This window comes from Rhagoletis zephyria, unplaced genomic scaffold, assembly GCF_001687245.7.
Source record: "Rhagoletis zephyria isolate East Lansing unplaced genomic scaffold, Rhagoletis_zephyria_1.1 Rzeph_scaffold_00508, whole genome shotgun sequence".
NCBI classification, from domain to species: Eukaryota; Metazoa; Arthropoda; class Insecta; order Diptera; family Tephritidae; genus Rhagoletis; species Rhagoletis zephyria.
In genome coordinates, this window is record NW_016157592.1 from 195,156 (window position 1) to 217,450 (window position 22,295).

Sequence of the window (22,295 nt, forward strand, 5' to 3'; positions counted from 1 at the left end):
TGGTAAAAAACAATATGTATTGTTATGAAATTCTTGGAAAATGGGCGTGACCTCGCCCACTTATGATGAAATGCTGTATCTCAGTAGCCGCTTCACCAATCCTTACCTAACTCTATACGAGCTTTGGTCAGGGTCTTGCTAAGAGATCTCTTCAAAATCGCTCCCTTCACTTTCGTTTCGACAAAAATTACGTGCGAACGGATGTAGTAAATTTTTATTTTAACAGACAAAAACAAAAACATAAAAACTACACTACTACTCACTACAACGTACGCCAACAAAACAAAACAACTTATCACATCTAAAGCACAGAGAATTTTTCGCAATGCATGCGCCTTTTTTTATTCTTTATACTAAATACATAAAAAACCATAAAAATAAAATTTCTTAACTTTGTGCTAAACTCGGGAAAATTCAATAAAGTTGCATACAAACCTTCTAATCAGACTTTTTATAAAAATTTTGAAAATTAAGTTTTGCATCCCATTAAATTTTAATTGATTTTAGTATTGTTTTTACTAAAAGTTTCTTTCATAGAAACTATGTTCGACAATTCTTTTTAGCAGCAAAAAAATGCTAAACATCAACGAAATTTTCTGGCAACTTCAGACTTGCACTTTATTAATTGACTCAAAAGATATATTTTCAAAATTTTTCTAAAGGATCTGATTAGAAATTGTGATCTGATGAAAGAGCCTCCGAGCCAATAATTTTGTACGGTACTGTTAAGTACACTAGGTTTCATGAAAGAAAAAAATTTGAGTACAAGATAACATTAAAATATCAGTCATATTTTTCGTTGCTGTGAACTTGTTTCAAATCTTCTGTATTTTCCCTAATATAATTGTAAAACTCTGTGCACGACATTTTGAACGTATTTAGGTACATATATATTAATCAGCGCTTTGGACTTACCGATTGCTTTTTCATAATTAAGTTAAACAAATATTTGAATTCCGTGTTGCCTGTAATGGGATTTGACTTTCTGGAAATTAACAAATTGTGGCAAGCTTCTTCGCGCACTCAGCTGAAGCCAGACATGTAAATTTGCATTAAAATGGTGAGTTTGAATCAACACCACGCGTGCGTGGTATGAAAGTATTATTTTTAAATACGAACATTTTATGTCTCCATTGTGCCCTCTGACGAGATTTAACGTTAAATCATTCGAGATTTGTCATATAAAATTCAATCTCGAAAGGCAGTAGATTTAAGTTAAAACTTCTTTAAATCTTCAATAATATTGATCAATAAATACAATTTGTTGGGTGTGGCATCCACATATTCACATGCCATAACGCTGACGACACACAATCAATTTTGCCTTTCAATTTTCTCACACACATTGCTTGTCAAAAAGCATCAAAATTGAAAGCCATTACAGGGGCTGCATTCAATTTAAGAAGCAATGTCATTGTCAACATGCCGTCTTCGAGAAAACGACTAAAATTACTAGCTTCAATTCAATTCCTAGAAGAAATAATGTTCATTCAAACAAAACTCAAGTAAAAGGTATGGAATTTTAAGAAAAAGCAATTACTTAGTTTTTATTCATACGGCCCAATAAAACTAAAAGCTAAGGCAAAAAATAGAAGAAATCCACGAAAATATTGGGAGAAAACCTTATTAGTTAGAAGGTTTGTAGTTCGTTTTATAATAACGTAGAGGAATTTATTATTTCCGTTTTATTTAAGGGTAGAACACGATTTAGAAGGCATTTGCTGAAATATTTGCTGTGGGAAGACGAGGAAGGTGACTTTAAAAACTTCACGCGCTTGGACATAACTAAGTTCGAAGGACTATTAAGTTTGGTAAGTTTGAAGATAAAAAAAAAAAAAATAAGTGTGTTCATAAGAATATGAACATGAAACTCTGCCGCAATAGAGATAGGATTTTAGAAATATAACACATTCATACATAAATATGCAAACATACGTAAACCAATGAAATGAACAGGAAAAATATACAGTCCACTAAATGTCAAATGCAATGATAAGCAATAGAATTGTAATGTGACCGACCCTTGCTCATAGAACNACCGATGAAATAAACAGGAAAAATATACAGTCCACTAAATGTCAAATGCAATGATAAGCAATAGAATTGTAATGTGACCCTTGCTCATAAAATATGTGAAAATTGCTTATCTGAACAAAATACATAAATTACAGTGTATACAGAAAACATAAAGATAATATAAGTATGAAAGAAACACGCATACACCAATATACCAATGCACACAAGCAGCAACTGACAGCCGTTCATCAATTGTTTTAATACGTGCGTTAGATGCACTTAAGTCAACAGTGAACCTAAAAAAATATAAAAGATCAATACGTTGGTCTTTTATCCCTTATTAGGATTCACTGATTCTGCATAAGACACATAAATTTTAGTGCACTTAAAATGCATTGGTATCTGATGTATACAATGAAGATAAGAATACAAATTTACGCATGTACACACATACACACATATACGTAGTTAAGGAATTAGTATTAGAAAATGTATATAAGAAAGAAATATTCAATAAAGAGGTCAGATGAAATACAGCAATCTCACGGTGTACATCACGTATTTTTGTGATCTTCACTATCCCCCACTCGAGGTAAGAAGTAAAGTTGATCAAAACTATAATAGTTTTGTACAAAGTGTTTATATTATAAAAATTATAACTACAACTTAGAAAAAAATTTCTTTCAGCAAATGTTGTTCTTTACCGTTTTCATAATTTTTCTTAAATTCGGGAAAATGATTCGGAATATAGTACCATTCGTAAAATTTTCCAAACTATATGTTATACTTATTTACCACGAATAAGAAGCCAATAATAGCTGTTTTTTTTTTGTTACACGCATATACATCTACGCTTAACGTGTAAAAAAACAACCATCGACAATTTCCATAAGTAATTTTTATTTTATCGAAAACTATTCATAAACGCACATAAAGTTCGTCCTTACAATTTTTAAGCTCAGATACGTATGCGTGTAAAAAAAACACGCCTAATATTAAGAATTCACATAATCAATGTCCGCAACTGTATTTATAAAAACATACATAATCAAACGTCAAATATTTCAAAATGTGAACGTCAAACATATCTCGTTGTGGCAATGGAGACGGTTAAGATCTAGCAACTAGATTTATTAAATCTTAATAGGTAGATCTTTCAATGGAGACATAGTATTATATAAATAATTTATCTTTGTATTCTTACATAATTCATGTATTCTTTGTGTTTTTTTTTTTTTGGTTAAAATACAGATACAATTTTATTTATTTGATTAATGTTGAGTTTTACATGTAAGAATTGAAGTGAAGACATAAATTGTTTTTGTTTGCTTAATATTTACTCTGTGAATTTTTTACGTGGAGTATCTGAATTTGCACGGTTTTTGAAAATGCTGGAACGGATCCCCTGTTTTTGTATGAAAGTAAAGAACTTTTTTATGCGGCTTTCCGAGGATCACATGTACCGCATAAAAACAGACCTAAGTGTTTTCATGTTTACTATGCGTTATTTCCTTCAGTGAATTCATAAAATTATTCTGTGTAGTTTAATGATTTTTGAACTTTTTCTCAAATTTGTGCAATCAAATCGGACATTTTAAGGTTGGACCAATAGTCTAAAACCGGGACTTGTCCGGGAAAACCGGGACGGAGTGAAGCTTTCAAATTGCTGTAGCTATATGAAAGCGTTTTGGAGCTGAAACCAATTCAGTTTTTGATTTTGAATTTTTTGTTAATTTTTCAGTTTCATGGCGCTTGCAGCAGCCATATATGCATATAAAAACGAATTCTACTACTAATATTTGGAATAAAATTGAGCAAATATTTTTGCCTCTTTTCATTGACGGTAAGTTTTATGGTATCTTTGCAGCCGAGTCCAACAGAAAAGTTCCACTTCGCTTCGTTCAGTGTGAACACCAGCAGCTTCGCCTTGTTCCACCTTGCTTCGCTCGGCGCCGCTCGGCTTTGCGTGTGAACGTACCCTAACACCTAAATGCATGCTACAGCTTCAGCATTAACGATTGAATTTCTTTCCGTTAAAAAAACAAAAATAGAATTATTTTGATAATTACCTAAACGATAAAAAAAAATGAATCGTTTCAACAGAAACGATTGCTTTTTTTTGGTAAACGCTAAAATTAACGTTACAATGCATTCATGCATGTTTTACGTTACACTCAATCCTGTAAAAAGGCGTGTTTTTGCCTTCTTGCCCTTGTCTAGCTCAAGCATTTCATAATATTAGTTGTGTTTTCGTATTATCCAGCAAAAAATATCCAGTAACTTGCCAGTAACCAAATTTCGGAAAGTAAGCTAATATTTAACTCCCAATGACTAAAATATGCAAGAAAGTACGAAAACGCAAAACCAGCAAGAAGGTGCTAGTTTTATGAACAGCTGATTAATTTATTTTCCGATGCAATTTTCTTAGAAAACAAGTATTTTCCATCTTATTATAAATTTAAATAGGTTTATTTTGTCAATTGCAGCTCTAAAAGCACCACAAACAATTATTTTGTTAATGTGAATTGCGTTAAGCATCATTCCATTAGCTGTTTTTCTTTCTTTAAAAATTTATCCATTAAAAATCCAGTAAAACTTGCAAGTTCAGCTGTCATTTTTGCTCTAGTCTCAAGCAAAAAAACAAAAGGCGGTATTAGGCTTAAATTAAAGCTAGAAGTCTCGACTACTATCCCTGAAAATACCATCCCTACACTTACAGCAAAACCTGATTTTGTGCGAAGTTTGAGTACCCACCGCAATTAAACAAAAGGGGATAGAGCCTTCCACTTGGGCCGAAATTAAGTCTTGAACTTTCGACTACAATCGCTTAAAATACCATCCGTGAACCTTAACCCTAAGGTCACTTATAGTTATTGATTTAACAGCAAAAACTGGTTTTGACAAAACTTATTTATTCAATTTTTTCAATAGCACAGTATTTATTCCAGTATTTTTATATTGTTCAATAAATGACTTTTAGTGACCATCAGGTCAAGGTGCGGGGATAGTAGCCGAAAGTTATAGCTTTAATTTAAGCCCCAGTTAAAGGTTCTATCACCTTCTAAAATATTGCAAAAAACGCGATTTTTTGACACTTTGACCTCGTTTTTCTCAAAATCTGGAGCTGATGGAAACTTTATGTTTACGGACTCGTAATCAGCATAAAAAAGCCTATCAAAAACAGTTTTATCATTTGCCGCAACAAAATCACTGTTGCCTTGTTTAATTGTTGCTTATAATAAATTTTCAAATATGATATACATATTTTGTTTAAATTTCGTAATATAATTTTTTGATTTGTGTACAGCCAAGAAACATACAACACCGATAATAGAATATAAAGGGACCTTTTCAATTAAAGGTTGCTTGAGAAAAAGGCCATTAAAGGAGGAATCACAATGAAAGTATCACTTATAATAAAAAATTGGCAAACCTAAAAAAACTGACGCGCAGCTACATGGAAACATTATAAATAAAATCGGTTGTGCTAGAGGTTGTAAACTATCGATAGTCAACTAGTACTATCGATAGTTTAACCGAACGGCAAAGCATAAAAGTACGTTTACATATAAATACGTATATTCTCAGTGAAAGCTCGTTAGCTGTCAAATTGGTTGCGCTTGTTATTCTCACAACTCGAGGAAAAGTTAAGCTTCTTCTCTGCGTCACCGTGGTCACTTTTTTCTCCTACACATATTATGATATCTAAATATATTTGAACTTAATATTTTATTAAAATAACCTTAACAAAGCTCTTTTCCTTGCTAGCGTCAATTTTTTTTTACTTTTACATTTGACATTCCTCCTCTTCTTCGCAAGTATAATCGATAAAACTGGGTTGGACACCAAAAAGTTATCGGTTTAATCTGAGATTATTTTATAATTATAATTTTGTATGGCTAATCTCATTTTCTAATCCTCGAAAATGAGGATAATATTTTTATATGTAAACCTATTAGGCGAATCAGTTGCATATGTACATACATACACATAATTTTATTCATTTTGCTGATTTAATGTGTTTTATTCATTCTCGTTTTTAATTCTTTTAATACATAAAAATATTGATATGATTGATCAAATATGATACTTGTATATACTTGTGAATCAAGGGCATTAAAATATCTTGAAAACACCGCATCAATTTGAGCTCGTAGTTTGAGAATTTCTATTTGTATATATTCCTAAATTTAGTAATCTAACGATGCAAAAACCGAAAATGTGGCTCGATAGAACTTTTTGTGCTGATTTCAACCCTACCAAAGTTACCTGGCGAAAGTAAAATATAAAGAAGATCTCAATGGTTAAAGTTAAATTTTCTGATTTTTTTTTAATATTAATATCTTCTGAACAACATAACCTATTAAAAAACTAATGATGTCAAATAAAGGTAATTAATTTGTCTTTCATGTTTGTATATAATTTGAATGCTTTTTATATTTTTAGTCCGAAATACTAAAACACAAAATAAAAAAAAATATATATATATTTTTTAATGGCGTTTATTTCAAATTACACCCAGAAAAAGGTTTAGTTATAACAACCTAGATTTGGTTATAGTGATCAAATGGCATAGTTGAATATGGCGAAATAAATATATAGTTCACGAAAGTCTGCAATTTACTTAACTTTTCTAGTTGGAACAAATGTATATTTGTTAATAATTACAAAACGACTACCTTGATTGGACAATATTGTTAGGTGAATAAAATCATTGTTGAGCAAATACAAACAATGCTTTGGTTGATGCAAGTTTTCAATTAATATTGTGAACTTGCTGTACACTTGAATCAGCTAACCGTTTATTATTGGAAAAAACATTTGACACAAATAAAAATTTACTCGATGTTTGTTGTGTTTACTTTCTTCTTTTATTTGCATATATTAAGCATAAAAATACGTACATATTTACATAAGTTAGTTAATAATAATAATAGATTGGCGCTTACACATATGTTAGTGTTTGGCCGAGCTTCTCCTCCGATTTNGCCTCAACTAAGATTTGGTAACTATGACTAAACCATGTGTTGAAAGAAAGCTTATCTACATTAGCAGAGCTTAATAACATCCTTTTATGAACCATAGGTTAAGTTCAATGGAATTTGTAGAAATATGCTTCAAAGAAATATTTATTAATATTAACTAAACCCTTCAACTAAATTAACGATTTGTTACAACCTAGATGAATATTAGAAGCTTTAATATATTTAGTTATAATTACCAACCCATGGTAATAGTTCCCAATCCTTGGTAACAGTTCCCAAATATTGTCAAAATTCGGGAACTAAATATCTTTAGTTGTCGAAACGAATCCTTTTTCTCAGTGTAGTTTTAAAACTGGTTATAGTATATACATCGCATAAAAGGCATTTAAATTATGTTGAAATTAGCATCAATAATTTCTTAATCGGTTAAGTTGCTTCCGAGATATTAAACACATAAGAAATAGATAACTTGAACGTTTACCTCTTTTATTGGCTTTGGTTTTTATTTGCATTTTTTTGGTTTTTTTGTCCTGTTATAAATTCGACTTTTCTATGATTCTAAAAAGTTTTATTGTGGCAAAAATGTGTGGATTAGGACTACTGGTGAAACCACATAAAAATAAAACGCACCCTAACTTTACCTCTGAGGTGGGGTGGATAAAGTTTTGAGTACATTCTCCTTTGCCGCTGTATTGAGCGCGTTGTTGGTCGAGATTTACACGTCGTACGTGAACATGTATATAATACATTTATTTGAAATTTTGTCCTCTACAACTTTTCCATTTAAGTGTGCCACTTATTTCAAATAGACACAGCTTAAAATTCGAAAAAACCACGCCACTTACCTAATTTTGGGTATTTTTTGCATATTATTAGCAATAAATAAATGTTTAAAAAAATTAAACGCATATGAAAATTGTAGGGAATCGAATTCTCTACAAATTTGTTCTCCACCTTTTTTCGCGAGAAATGGAAAATTCGCGGGCAAATCGTAAAAACACAAAATCCAAGATGGCGGACATTTCCCATATCGCAATTAAGGGAAAATTTTTCATTTTGGGTTCACCTAAACAGGAGACACCTAACTGCGTTAAAAAATGTCTTCCTGGAATTTTTTCGTTGAAAAAATATAAAGTGATCACTGCGTACTGATTTATGACCATCGTAAAGCATTGATAGCATGACATTTGCTGGATGAGCAAAGTATAAGTTATTTCTGCCGCTCCTTGGAGGGAAGAAATGCGTGAGGCGGAGAAATTTGAATGGAAGCGGACTGCCAAATATAACAGAATGGTATGGTAATGTTAAAGTACATCGGAACATAAACTCTTATTCCGCCTTATCATGAGTTTTATTGTCCCCGAACCGTTTCACTTTTCACTTTTGGTTTCCATGGTTTTACTATGGGGGGATGAATTTTTTTCAGGCGAAACTCAGTATAAGGCAGATTAGGTATTATTCTAGAGTTTTTAAGTTACAAGGTGGTGTAGTTGTTGCAACATACAATCGTAAAATTACGTCCGATTTCAATAATTTTCACTGCTTTTGCTTTATATAGCAAGCACAATAATCATATCGTGTTTGGTAAAAATTTATCGAACGGTAACCGAGATTCACATATGTGGTCATAAGCGAGCGGACCAAATCCATTTTCCCAATTTTTTCATAAACGTATTTTTTGCTAAAGAATTATTGCAAACATCAATTTTGAATAAATTAGCTACAGTATTTTCTGATTTATTAAAGATTTCGTATTTCTCTAAATAACCGTTATATGGGATGTGGGCGTGGCTGTGCTCCGATTTTAAAAATTTTCAGTCGTTTAGTATGTTATACCAAGGTCAACATCAGTCTGGGACAAATTGGTGCAGCGGTTACCAAGATATAGGTACACATCTAATCGTAAGTGGGCGTGGCTTCCCCGTTTTCCAAAAATTTATTATATTCTTATTTTTCGTCTAAAACCCATTGTAATTATTAATTTTGAGTTAATGAGCTGCAGTAGCTACTAAAATATCGCAGTTTTTGTATTTCTGAAAACTACCGTTATATGGGAGGTAGGCGTGGTTATTGTCCGATTTTGCCCATTTTCATTAGCATCCTACCCTAAAAGGAAGTACACATACCAAATTTCGTAAAAATGTCTCAATTTTTAATAATTTAATCGTTTTCTTTTCCAATACTGAGCATTTATGTATTAAAAAAAAAACTTAACTACTTTTTGTACCCTCATACGAATTATTAGGTATTTGTTAAAATTTTTCCCACACGTTTTTTTATTACCTGATATGAAACTTCCTCTCAAAATTCGCTGGCTCGAATTTGGTTTAGACCAGAGGCGGGCACTTTTTGATTTTCCAAACACATGTAATTGGGCTTCAAAATGCTGCTTGCTGCGACATCGACACATGTATACTGTCATCGTCTTCGTGCGTCTTACGATAATTGACGATTGTCTGATGCTTCGCTGGTATTTCGGCAAAGTAAATCAAATCAGAAAAGTGTTACTCATACGCCATGTACACCTGAAAAGGTAGAGTATTGGAAGCACGTGCAGCATTTACAACACTTTGAAGTTTACTCTGCACTTCTTATTTTTTTTCTGTTGCAGTGCGAGTTATATTCCGGGAGACTGTTGTTGGATGAGGAACAAATCGTCAACATCTAAGTGCTCTGCAAACTTGTGCCCGATTTTAATAAGGTCTCGCGCTACATTATTTTACCATTTAAAGTTGCAAAAGGTCTGCCGTCTGCTATCTGCTATGCAAAAAAAGTTTACATAGCACATTTTATTGTGTTTACCTGTTCTTTGTTCTTGTCCTAATTGTACGAGGGGAATAGCGTTAGTTTTCCTTATGAATCATTTGTGACGGCGTAAGTTAGAAGTTTGCGTTCCGCTATGCCGCTATGTCGCGATTTTCTTAAAACACCGCTTTGAGTTTTTCAGAAATATTTTCAATAGTATTCGACATAATTTGCGCACGTCAGAATCTTAGAATAACAAGTAAGGTTTAGCAAAAAAAAAACCGACTTCAACTCTCATATAAAAAAAAATATATATATATATATATATATCTCATGATCCCTCATCGTGTTGGTCCCCTTGCCGTGGGGATGAGGCTTAAGTGGTGGTTTAAATCTTCCTTCGGGGGGCTTTAAACCAGCACGAACCAAGAGGGAAGCTCCGTATGGAGATTGGTTGACCACCCGTCTGCGTAACTGTGGGCGTCGTGTTCCTCCAATCATACATACGGAGAGGACCGTACCGACGATTCGCAGCCAGGGGTATCCGGCTGTATTCTAACGGCGCTCTCCTGATACCGGGTCACCTCAGAAGGTAGAATGACCTTGCCACGGCGGAGGGGACCGCTGTGGTCGACGACTCCCTTTTCCCCCTCCTAAATACGTAGTCCGCCACGCTCGCCACGTCGAGCAGTGCGGACGTTTATGAAAAAGATGAACCCAAACAAAAAACCTGCCTCGGATAACCGAGAACCCCCCAAAAAAAGTAGACCCACCCAGTCAGGAAGGTCCGTTCTGTCCTCGGACAAGACCAAGCAAGCCAGCGGTGCAAAGTCTGTGGCCAAGCCAGGGCTGAGCATATACGCTCTGTCCCCTCTGGGACTGCCTCAACGGCATCGAGGCCCCCTTCCGGCAACCGGTCTAGCCATGTCCCTAGACAAGCTAGCGAGGATGTTAATCCGTCCGGTGCTGGTAGCAGACCCACCCTCGCAGATAGGTCTTCGGGAGGCAAGGGCAGCCCTGTCACAAGACAAGCTAGCCCTGCTGCCGTCCCCGCCACTCCAGGAGGCAAGGGAACATCGACAGGTGCAATCCCTAAAGCGGCGTCGGCGACATCAGACCGCATGGCTAAGCCAGCGGCCTCTGAGGTGCGCCATTCTGGCACTAATGTAGCGATGGGCAGTAGCCATCCCCAGAAGCACATTAGTGCATCAGAAAGGTACTATCGTACCAGACGGTCAGCCCTCAGAATCCTGGAGAGACTGAGGGATAAGAAGCCAGAAGAACTGACCGCAGAAGAGCTGGACTCAAGGAATTGGGCCGAAAAGTTTATGGCTGAACACCAGGCGAAAGCCAAACAAGAGTCTGCTCAAGGCAAGCGGAAGTCCTCTAGGGAGCTAAGCTCGGAACCCAAGAGAACAAGGGTATCCGCCATTTTAACAGCGGACGAGCTGCAGAAAAGATCCTTCGCGGACGCGGCGAAGGACACATTTACCAGGGCTGTGATAGACCGCAGCTCACTTGATGGTGCAATATCACCACAAAACTGGGACCTGGTCAACAGGCGACTCTGGGCCGTCTATAAGGAGGTTCTAGGGGAAAACCCAGGACCACCCCCCAGTTGTGCGGACGCCGGTTGGTTCCAAAACCGCGTCAAATTAACAAGGTGCGCGGACCAGAGATCCGTCGACCTATACACCCTGGCCATCAGTCGCGTAGGCGAGGTCTGGCCGGGTGCACGCCTTGAGGCGATAAAGCGGGAAGACATTCCCAATCGGCCCAGATCCAGGGCCTGGATTCCAGACTTCCACACCGACCCACAGGAAGTGCTGGAATGGATACGTATGGGCAACCCCGAGCTACCCACCCACGACTGGAAGGTAGCAAAGATAGGCGATATCGATGGCAAGCGAAGGTTAGCGGTAATAGTCCTCAACGAGGAATCAGTAGAACCGCTAGCCAACCAAAACTGGAGGATAAATTATGGCTTCCAAGCCTTGAACCTCCATGTTTATCGGCAGGACGTGTCAGGGAAACAACACCCTACCGACGAAGCGAGCGCAGTGGAAAGTGCTACTGACGACGAAGTGGCATCCACCTCCGGAATGGTCGGCGAACTCTTCGAGAGGGTGACTCTAGAAGAGGGGGCGGGGGACCACTCCGACTTTTCCGACACCATGGTGGAAGGAGAAGGGGAGGATATCCTCCCCCTTTCTGACGAAGAGGACGTCAACCGGACTGTGGTTGGCTGTCCAGCAGCAGCACGCGAAACTGATGGTGGGGATAGTTCAGATTAATCTCCACCACTGCAAGGCGGCCTCAGCCGCACTTCTCCTCCGTCTCGCCGAAAGAGAAGAGGAGATCGCACTCATCCAGGAGCCTTGGGTCATAAAAGATCGGGTTTGTGGATTGAATATGAAGGGATACAAGCTGTTCTATGTAACTGACAAAGGTAAACCCAGGTCGTGCATATTGATAAAAAAGTGTATTAATGCATTTCTCTTGATACAGTTTAGCGATGCGGACAACGTCATCATAGCAGTGGAATCAGGCGGAATGTCTATTTGGCTGGCTTCCACATATATGGCCCACGACGCAGAAACATTACCTCCACCACAATCCTTAAGGAGCGCGGTAATGGAGGCCTCTAGACGCGGCACTCCGATGGTCATAGGAGCGGACGCGAATGCCCATCATCACATATGGGGCAGCTCAGATACAAATGAACGCGGTGAGTCGATATTCGAATTCATTATGTGCAATAACTTACAGGTTAGCAACGTAGGTGATACCCCTACCTTTGTGACGTCTGTTAGAAGGGAGGTCCTTGACATTACATGTGTCAATGAGCAGGGGGCAGAACTCTTGAATGACTGGAGAGTCTCAAAAGACAACTCCTTTTCGGATCACATGTACGTCGTTTATAACCTATACGTACCAGTAAGAAAACAACAAGCGGTCTTAAACCGCAGAAAAACAAATTGGAAAAAATTTGAAACAATATTTTCTAATAATATTTCCGGCCTCACAAATCAAATAAACTCGGAACATCAACTTGATAACGTCGTAGACGATATAACTAAAGCATTTCATCGTGCAGCAAAATTAGCCTGCCCAATCAGGGCAACAAGTAGGAAACCAAAACCTCCATGGTGGTCCACTGAAATTGCAACCCTCAGAAGGGAATGCAGATCAAAATTTAATGAAGCTAAGAGATCCAACTCTTGGAGTGAATTTAAAGACTGGCAACGCCGATTTAAGTATGCAATAAGAGACGCTAAGCGCTCCTCATGGAGGAACTTCTGTCAGAAGATAGAAAGTACTTCGGAGGCCAGCAGACTGCGCAAAATACTATCTATGAGTCCCAGCAATATTAGCTATCTCATCAAGGAGGATGGTGATTGGACAACTAGCAGCGAAGAAACTCTAGAGCTTCTTGTACAGACGCACTTTCCGGGTTGCCTCCACAGTAGAGTCACAAATACCCGAATCATAGGCAACCATGATGACATTCCAGCGAATATCATAACCGAGGAGAACATAAAGCATGCTATTAGCAGCTTCCAACCGTTTAAATCTCCGGGACCAGACGGCATTATTCCCGCTGACCTACAGCATACAGCAGGAATGATTGCACCCATACTCGTACCAGTCTTTGAAGCAGTGTTACGAATGAATTATATACCCCACAAATGGGAGGAGGTAAGAGTAGTTTTCATTCCCAAGGCAGGGAAAACTACACACACGAGACCAAAAGACTTCAGACCAATTAGTCTGTCGTCTTTCCTGTTGAAATCTCTAGAGAGACTAATAGATGGGCACATTAGAGACAAGGTGGGCAGCAAACTTTCGGCAGCCCAGCATGCCTACAACAAAGGGAGATCAGTCGAAACAGCACTCCATTCTTTAGTGCACACAATTGAAAGATCACTTTATTACAAAGAATACACCCTCGCGGCCTTCCTGGACATCGAGGGTGCTTTCAACAATGTATCTCCTGCAGCGATTATCTCATCTCTGATAAATCTGGGAGTAAGCAATTCACTAACCTCATTTATTGAACGAATGTTAATCGGCCGAGAAATAAGCGCAGGATTAGGTGAATCAGTAATAAAAAGGTTCCCCGTCAGGGGTACACCCCAGGGGGGAGTAATATCACCGCTCCTGTGGAACATAGCAGTAGACAGCCTTCTTCGGGAACTTGAAGACATTGGCGGTCAGATAATTGCATACGCCGACGATATTGTAATAGCTATCTCGGGTAAACATCTTTCAACATTGACAGATCTGATCCAAAGATCCCTCAACAAACTATCCCTGTGGTGTAACAGGCGAGGACTGGGAGTGAATCCTGAAAAAACAGACCTTGTGCTGTTCACCAGGAAGCACAAGATACCTGATCTCGGGAACATAACCCTAGAGGGCAATACCCTCGCAATAAAGGAAGAGACCAAATATCTAGGTCTCATAGTAGATAGGAAACTAAACTGGGGGCCCAACGTTGCAGATAGAGTGCGCAAAGCAACAGTGGCACTATATTCCTGCAGCAGAGCAATAGGGAAAAAATGGGGGATGGAACCCAAAATAATACACTGGCTATACACGGCGGTGGTTAGGCCAATTCTCTATCACGGTATAGTGGTATGGTGGAACGCCCTTGGGAAAGGGGTAAACTTCAAAAAAATGGACAAGGTTCAAAGGCTTGCGTCCACACTCATAACTGGTGCGATGAGAACAACACCATCCAAGGCACTGTATGCCCTACTGAATTTTCTTCCGGTGGACCTACATGCCAAACAAGTCGCAAGTGGCGCGGCAATTCGAATGAATATTCTAAATAAGTGGTCAAATACCAGTTATGGTCACGGTAGAATATTAACGGAGGTTCCGGGGCTACCCGGATTGGTGGACTATGCACTTCCGGAACCTGCACCCGCTACAGCGTTCGCGACCCTCCTACCCTCAAGGGAAGAGTGGAAGCATGACGCTGTAAGTAGTGGAGAGTCCATCCATGTATACACAGATGGCTCAAAGCTCGAGGGTAGGGTTGGAGGAGGTGTATATTCCCATCACCTGGGAATCTCCCTCAGCTTTCGTCTCCCGGACCACTGTAGCGTTTTTCAGGCTGAACTGATGGCAATCGACAGGGCCACGAAACTGGTAAAGTGTGATATGATACCCCAAGTTGATATCTACATCTTCACTGACAGCCAGGCGGCAATAAAGTCCCTCACGAAGCAGTCGACAACCTCCATGGTAGCCATGAAATGCCGCGCATCTCTTAACGAGATGGCTGAGTCATTTCGCCCAAAGGTAATATGGGTTCCGGGACACTGCGGCATAGAGGGGAATTGTAAGGCCGACGAACTGGCGCGACTTGGCACGAAACTTCCTTTTGAGGATATAAATGACGAAATAGGAATACCCTTGCAAACTTGTAAGCTACTTATCTCCGAGAGGCTCACTAAAGTAGCGAACGAAAGGTGGCAGGACGAAATCACCTGCAAAACTGCCAAACAATTATGGCCGGTGCTCAGCGCCAACCGCACTGGCCTACTACTGAGTCTAAATAAGTCCAATATTAGATTATTAGTATCCGTCATAACAGGACACTGCCTAATTGGCAAGCACGCCTATCGACTTGGCCTACGCTCACATGACTTCTGTAGAAGTTGTCAAGATGAAGAAGAGGAGGAAACGATTCTCCACCTGTTGTGCCAATGCCCTGCTCTATCTAGACGAAGACTCTCCACTCTCGGTAGGCAATTCTTCGACAACTTGGAGGACCTTAGATGCGTCGAAATCAGGGATCTTCTAAAATTCGTTCAAAGTTCAAAATGGTTTTAGGAGGGATTGGGAGTTGCTGACCCAACATGCGGCATCACAATGGGCCCTGAGCCTAAGTGTGTCTTATAGACGACCGCAACAACCTACCTACCTATCTCATGATCCACCAGATTAGTATTGGACCACCTCTGAGACACCACCTTTCCGATGCAAAAAGAATTATCGAAATCGGTTAACGTGGTCCAAAGTTATGCGGTAATATACATAAAAAAAAATAATATTCCGACGAACTGCTAACCTCCTCCTTTTTTGGAAGTCGGTTAAAAACGGAAGAACGTACAACTCTCGAATGAATCCAACAAGTCGTTTATACAGAACGATTGTCTCAATGTACATGCAACGATTCGATTCGTTTGAAATTGTACAAGTGTATGATTAAAACTAGCAAAAGTGTTTACTGCGTTGACTCGGTATAAAATTTATCAAGCAAGTTGCGGCACGTACGCTTTACGTTGCTAATGTATCAAATCATACGTACATTAGTTCAGTATAAACGAACTCCAAAGTCAAGTAGCTCCTTGCTTTTCTCTGATATGTACATAGATGACTAAAAGAAACAGAAACAAAGAAAAACAGATCCACATTAACTGCAATCAGCTTATGTACATATTAGGGATGTTAATTTTTTCGATTTTTACGATCCCGGTATTTTCGGAATGTCGTTGGTTCAAACCCGGGAAATACAGAATCCCAGAAATACACTCGGAAGTTTGCCATTGCCTGCCGAGGGACGACCGCTGTTAAGAAAAAAACATTTTTTCGATATTTTTTGCGATGTTGCTTTGGCCAGGGCTTGATCCCAGGCGTTGCGGAGTGGAAGCGTGCACTGCTTACCTCTACACCACACCGGCCGACAAATATTAAATAAACAAAAGAAATATAGCCAAAACTGGTCAACATAAAGCGTTTCTATTATTGCCGCCAGTGTAAATTAAAATTTCCGAAAATCCCGTGATTCTAGGCAAATATTCCCAGGATTTTTGGGACTTAAAAAAGACCGGGATACCGGGGAGTTAAAGCCGTTCGTAACAGTTCTGTTAAATGTTGGTTCGTCAATAGGTACGTTCTCCAGTAAAATATGTCCAACAGCAAAATTCCGCCGAAATGTCATTTGTTCTCTCACAAGAAGAAAGAGCAGAAAATTTGCTGAAACTCGCAAGTTAAACGAACAGCTGATAAGAAATTTTGTTTACATTCAAGAGTATAAAATTGAAAACGTAAGAAAGCAAATCCCGAAGTCATATCCGGACACAGTTCACTGACTAAAAGAATAATTATTTCTTACAATTTAATTAGTTGTATTTTACTATTTTAACTTCCAAACCATCAAATTCAATTTATGGATTTGCGTAAATTCCAACCAGCTGTTTTTGATCAGCTGTTTCTTTGCAGTTGGCAAAAATTTTTCCAACCGAAACTAGCAGCTTTCTCTCAAAATGAAATTTCATTTTGCTCCCTCAGTTTACCCTACCTTGCAAGTTTTTTTGCGTACACGAACAAAAAAAGCTGATAGTTTTTATTAGTGATAGAACTTTTTAGTAAAGTATCGATACTAGTACTCATTTATAATACTCTAAAAAAGAATCGATGCCAGTACTCATATTTACAAAAAAGTATCGATAATACTCGTACTTCCAATTATTTTTAGGGCAAACGCGAAAAGTTAACAAAATTCAGATTACTTTGCTTACATATACCTACATATGACCTCTTTCTTTTTGTAAATTGAATAGACATTGCTTTTAATAGCTGAAGTCTGATCTAACAAGCATTTCTAACGAAGTTTTTGAAAAGAACTTGCAACAAGTTTAAAAGCGTAAAATTTATTTATTTGACGTTTTTAAAAGCAACTAAAGCCATTGTCTAAAGGAAAGATAAGCTCCTTTTCACAAAAATTTTCTCCGAAAGCGGGCTGGATTTCGAATTTAAAACCAAGGTAGGATACATTGCAAAACGAAGGCTTCGTTATTCTGGAGAATTGCCAAGTTATCGAGCCGAAGACCACCCTCCTAACCCATTCCTTACACCGGCACAAAAAAAAATTGGTGTGTGCTTTTAACCAGACCCACTTGCCGCCACGTATATCGACCTACTGCATCCGAATCTTAGGCCCGTTTGACTCGTTTTTGCCATTTTTTCACAATTTTTGCAATTAACCCCAAATTTAGGAGGTGTACGAGTCAAATGGACCTCAATACATGTCGATGTGTGGGTCTAGTTAAAAGCAAAATACTACTTTTTTTTGCCAGTGTTATCGAAGGTATAACAAGAGATTAATTTTCCAATTATTTAAGAAGTTTTAACCGAGCCAAATGTCCATGTGACTGCTCCTCTTTTTCTATGTTGTATTGAAAATTCGTAGCTCACCAGAGTGACAGTATTGAAGTTAATGAACGTTATGCCCATGGGGTAATTTTTAAATATTTTTCAATGTGATTGAAATTCAATGTGATTGAAAAAAAATATTTTACCTAAACAAGTTTTTAAAACGTCGATACTTTTGGGTATTCGCGATATTTACTCAGTACTCGTCAAAAAGTATCGAGTCCTCAATACTACTCAGTACTCATGAAAAGTATCGATATTCTCTACTCGGTACTCGTATCGTTCTATCACTAGTTTTTATAACTTTCAATAATTATCAGGTACGCGAATGCAACTAATTGTGAAAGGTATTTTGACTTTACGAATTTCATTGTAGAGTACAGACCAGTACCAAAAATTGGAAATTTACGGGACGCAGCTGTTTTCAAAAGCGATTATTTTAAATCTGGTACTGATTGCCAGAATTCAAGCTTTATGTTGAATTTCCAGTGCCTTATCTTCTTTCATTCCAAAAACTCTAATTCTTCTTCGCTTTACTCAAAAATGAGTATTTCGGATAATAAGATCAACGGAAATAAGGTCAATAGACTTCATTTCCCACCCTGGTGTGAAATAAAGGCGATTGACATTATTACCTCTTTAAAAGCGAAATAAAATCTATTGACACTATTGCTCTTTCAAACATTAGATTTGCTTAGCGCCGCCCGACCGTCGACCACACTACGTCACGCTTCGCCGCGGCCCCCCTTCCCCCTCTCCCACCATGCTGTAACGCAGGTAGATTTATTTTTTGTATACGCTGAAATAAAATTTTTATATATTTTACATAGCGACGGCTTATGTTCAATAATACCCCCTATCTGCACACTTTTCACAAAGATCAGATTCTGATATAAAAATCCACCTAAGATTTAACTGTCATCGGTGATATTAATGCTACCTTATATAACGCTTGACAGAAGAATTTACACTATTATAAATTGGAAATCAGAAGTAATCTATCAGTGATGACAGGTAATAAGTCCCAGATGGTTTCTAAAATCACAAATTAGTTTTTGTGCAAATTGCAGATAGAGGGTATTAATGAATTTAAGCCCTCGATATTTAACATTTTTATATTTGTAAGTTATTGGAAGATTTCTGCAGTGTTTTGGCAACAACTTGTCTGTCAAAATCATACAATTTGTGTTTCAAAAGTGTGTGAAGTCCAAAAACCAATCAATTAACTTACATGATCTCGGTTCAGATAATTGTTGTTGTTGAATGTGCCATTTAATAAATAGTGTCGTCGTTCTCCTTAGCTGCTTTTAAATGATGTCACAAATTGCTGGCGGAGACATGAGTACAGTCTAAGAAAATTCCTTTTCTATGATTGTTTTCTTATAGAAAGGTTGGTTTCGTTTTCACCTTAGACTTTCCGAATTCATTCAAAATATGCTAATTTAAAACACAGAAATCTTTCAGTGTTCCTCCGGGGTTTTTGGGCATGGACTGTTTCTTCAATTTAATAGTATTCGCTTTATTTTTGTATAAACAAAACATATTTTACAAGTTCTGGCCATTTCTATACTCTTTCTTCAAATATTTCTCCTCATCTAGCTGCGTTTTGCATTTGGTTTTTCGCATGGTGTTTTTACTATATTCGTAATTTTAAATTTTTAAATAAAATCAATTGGTGGTAGTTCATGATTGTGTGGATTAATAGCACCACACTGTGGATTTTCAATAACCTTTTTCATCAATTAAAAAACAACACTTACGGGGCAATGTTTATTGTAAGAACCACATTTTTTTCTATGAATCGACATACTTTAAGCATTGTTGACGCTATTTCTATTTGAATGAGGGAAGAATAGCGTCAATGACTTTATTTCTAAATTTTTTTTGACTATATTCCGCTTTTGAAAAGGTAATAATGTCAATTGATTTATTTCGCACCAGGGTAGGAAATAAAGTCAATTGACCTTATTTCCGTTGATCTTGTTACCTGACACCTTTAAATAATTTCAAATCGGAAAATCTTTTTTCAAAATACGCTTTTAAATCATGTGCCATATTTTTTCTAGCCATGGAAAGTTATGAAATATTCTTTTTTTGAGATCATAAAAAATACGTAGTTTAGCTTCAAAACTTAAAATAATTTGTGACAAATCAAAAATTTTTTTATTCTCTCCTTGTAGAGACAAATTCAAGTTTTGCAAATGTTCCATCACATCGGTAAAGAACATTAACACAGAAAGCCAATTTTCATTCTCCAATTGAGGGTAATATTCCGATCTTAATTTGCATATGTGTATATAAAAATAAAAAAACAACACAATGGAAAAGAATGTCCAGCAAACAAATATGTAGTTTAAAAAAAAAATAGAGCCAAAATGTTCTAAGCAAAGGGAAAGTAAAAAGAGTCGCGCTTTGCTAAGCAAAGAGCCGCGTTTGCCTACCGTTGCCATATACCAAACGAAAGGAAAACCTTGAATTTTTGATCAAAAAAAAACAAAAAGAAAATCATTCCAGCGGTTTCGAGCATTTTGGATATAAAAAAAATTTGCTAATTGTTTCAACAAATTTTTTCCTTAAATTGCTCAATATTTGTTTCTACAAAATTTTTACACTATAATATTTCAATTGCTCCAAAGAACCTAAGTACCGAAAATGAAATTTATATCTGCTAATCATAAGTTGCTAGAGCACCTTAAAGGCTCGAAATTGACCACAAAATAAGCCAATATTTACCGTTGTTTCTACGACAGAAACCGTATTGTTTACTTACAATGAATCTGTCGAAAGGCTTGGAATTTTATCTTTGAAACGCCATACTTTTAATTGAAATCGCTTCATTAGTTCTCGTGCAATGAGCGTTTTCGTGAAGCTCTGGACCCGTCAACCTATTTATTATGCCATTAACAGCATTTCCTCGCAATGATTTTGCTTCTGCTCCAAGCAGCCTCCATTGGCAAGTTAACTAATCAATCCCGCTGAGATGCTGGCGCAGTTTTCTGCAGCAGCCTTAATTGCAAAGCAATGGAGTGCACTAAAACGTTTGCTGAAGCAGCCTCAATTGCGAGGCAATGGAGTGCACTAAAATGTTACCTATTCTCTAATAGATTAGGTAAAAGTGCAATATTTTCCCACTTAGCAAAATTAAAATACGTTTTTCTCTTTTAGGTGAACTGTGTTGGCAGTTTCAACTCGTTCTTCTTTTCGATCTATTCTTTGTTTACTTGTGGTACAAAAATGTCAACGCCCAGGATGGCGCAATCTTGTATTCTGTCATTAGGGGCAATCCCGTATTCCTCGGACTCGGACTAGTAAAACTGTCAAAAAATAAAAATTCGCTCAGAGCGAGAGAGTAACATTGAAAAGTACGGGATCGCTTTCTAGTAAAAAATGGTAACTTCTGTCAACTTCAACATAACCTCCAAATTTTGGTTGTAAATTTTTGCTTATTTTGTATGTAAACATACTCAGCTCACACATGTAAATAACCAAAAATACTTTCAAATTCATTAGAATCCACTTAAACAATTAAATACTTTTCAACATGAATTAGCAGAGTGCACTTTTCTTTTGTTTACAATTTGGTTGCCAAACACACTACAGCTGATCGTTTGACACATTTACCAGAATTTACCAGCAAAAAATTATCGGACTAAAACTGGTAACTTCTGACAGAGAGAGGACCGTATTTACTCTCTTTTTTGTCCTCTCAATAGTCAGAGAACCGAGTACGGGATCGATTTCCAGTAAAATCTGACTGATTCTGACTATTTCTGACTAGTCCGGACTAGGGACACGAAATTCGATACGATACGATACCATATCGATACTTTTGGCATTCGATACCGATATATTTTACTCGATAGTTTTAAAGCGATATTTTTAGGAATCGAGTACCAGAACCCTAGTATCGTATCGAATGTCATAAGCTCACATTACAAGGATAATGTTATTAACAATTCTTTCCGATATAAATTGGTCTTTTAAGAGCAGAAATGTGTAATATAGTTAGGATTGCATGTGGTGGAATTTGAACCCGCGACCTCGGTGTTTTAAGACAACACCTCAATCTCTACGTGTTGTTACACAATATGTTAGTGTTTGACCGAGATTCTCCTCCTATTTGTCAAGTGCGTCTTAAGTTCTGAACACATTAAAAACGACGAGCTACACCACAGTGAGACCTATATTCATATAAATTTTTTGGATTTTGGTATCGATATTTGGAATATCGAGTCTTTTTATTCCGATATTAATGGGTACCCGATATTTTTAAAGCGATACTTTAAATGAGTGCCATATCGATACTTTCTGTTTGATATCGTGTCCCTAGTCCGGACTCGTACGGGATCGCAACTATTCTTGATGCTATAAAAGTAAGAG

General features: G+C 37.3%; 1 long non-coding RNA gene across 1 annotated transcript; it reads left to right on the top strand.

Annotated features, from left to right (window-relative positions):
- Window positions 1-5,822: 5,822 nt before the first annotated feature.
- On the top strand, window positions 5,823-21,986 carry LOC108360044 (uncharacterized). Its single transcript, XR_001847042.1, has 3 exons — window positions 5,823-5,834; window positions 10,435-10,436; window positions 21,842-21,986. It is a non-coding gene; the product is annotated as an uncharacterized LOC108360044 (long non-coding RNA).
- The last annotated feature ends 309 nt before the right edge of the window (window positions 21,987-22,295 follow it).